We start from the raw sequence: 1,929 nt of genomic DNA, 5'->3' as shown, positions 1-1,929 counted from the left end.
CAATGCCATTGAGGGTGACCAATTGATTAAGTACACAGACGTACTTACAACTTCCGCCCAAAGCTCAAGCGGTAGGCCTGCATGTAGCCGCATGCTTCGTGCTCGCTCCATGATTGTCCTGTTTATCCTTTCCAAAATCCCATTTTGTTGAGGTGTCCTTGGGGTTGTCCTTTGCCTCCAAATTCCATTGCTAGCACAAAAGCTTTCAAAAGATTGGCTGCAATATTCGCTCCATTGTCGGATCTGAGGCATTTAACCTTGGTACCTGTTTCATTCTCCACAAAGGCTTTCCACCTTTGAAATATGGAAAATACATCGGATTTATTCTTCATGACATAAACCCATGTTTTTCTAGTCGCATCGTCTATGAATGTTACATAGTACAACGAGCCACCAAGTGATGGTGTACTTGCAGGACCCCAAAAATCAGAATGAACCAACTCAAGTTTTTTATTTTTTCTTTCATTTATTGATTTTTGAAATTTTACCCTCTTTTGTTTACCATAAACACAATCTTCACAGAACTCTAAGTCCACTTCTTTCAAACCTGGTAGAAGCTTCTTTGTTTGAAGGATTTGCATTCCTTTGGCACTCATATGCCCAAGCCGGTAGTGCCACATTGCACTGTCAACTTCTGTAGTTGATGCACAAGCTGGAGGTTGCGTGCTAATAGTACATAAGTAAAGTGTACCGACCTTTTCTCCCTTGTAAACCATCAAATATCCCTTTGAGATCTTCCACCATTTGTTTCCGAATGCAATGTTGTGACCTTCATCGTCCAATTGTCCTGTAGAGATTAAATATTTGCGAAGAGAAGGAACATGCCTAACATCTTTAAGCTTCCATTCATTTCCGTTAGCGGTTTTGACAGAAGCTGTACCTTTGCCAACAATCTCACAAGCTTCATCATCTCCCAAGTATACATACCCAAAATTACCTTTGGTGTAGTCTTGGAAATGTTGCTTGTGTGGTGTCGCATGGAATGAAGCCCCGGAATCTACTATCCAAGAATTAGACACATTTTCTAATGAGAGAATTAGAGCATCTTGCTCTACTTTACCTGCCACATTGGCCTCCGATGTTGGCTTGTTGTCTTGAGACTCTATCTCCTTCTTCTTCTAGGACCAGCAATCCTTCTTGACGTGGCCCTTCTTGCCGCAGTTCCAACATTCAAGAACTGACTTTGTGCGTGACTTGCTCGGCCTTGAGCGATCACGACTCTTTTGGTTTTTGAACCTCTCCTTAGGCCTTCATCTTTTTTCCACTGACAGTGCAGCACTTGATGATTCTCCTATGCTTCTCCTTCGTATTTACTCGCTTAGGAGAACACCCACAACATCACCAAACTTAAGATTATTTGTGTCAGAAATAGAATTACTTACAGCCATCACAAGGCTGTCCCAACTATCCGGTAGAGATGATAGTATAAGGAGAGCTCACACTTCGTCATCGAAATTGATTTTCACTGATAGAAGTTGACTTATGTTTGTGTTAAAGTCATTTAGGTGTTCTGCAACTGAACCGTTCTCTACCATCTTTAGATTGAACAAGCGCTTCATAAGAAATACCTTATTGGATGTCGATGGTTTCTCGTAGAAGTCGTCAAGTGACTTCATCAAGTACTCCGTGGTCTTCATCTCCGAAACATTGAAGGCCACCATTGACGCCAAGATTAACCGGATTGTTCCCAGTGCCTTTCGATCAAGGACAATCCATGCTTCATCTGCCATCATTGCGGGCTTCTTTGCAAGACCGCCTAGTGGCAAATAGAGGTCCTTTTGGTAGAGATAGTCTTCAATCTGCATCGTCCAATGTTGGTAGTTTTTGCCGTTGAACTTCTCAATCTTGAGATTCCCTTCCTCCGCCATAACTCGCACGCAAATCAAGGAATCCTTTCCTTGAGATAACTTAGCTACGAGCAAACCTTGC

Source organism: Adiantum capillus-veneris, chromosome 18, assembly GCF_014529385.1.
Source record: "Adiantum capillus-veneris isolate H3 chromosome 18, ASM1452938v2, whole genome shotgun sequence".
Classification (NCBI taxonomy): domain Eukaryota; kingdom Viridiplantae; phylum Streptophyta; class Polypodiopsida; order Polypodiales; family Pteridaceae; genus Adiantum; species Adiantum capillus-veneris.
This window is presented reverse-complemented; position numbering follows the sequence as displayed.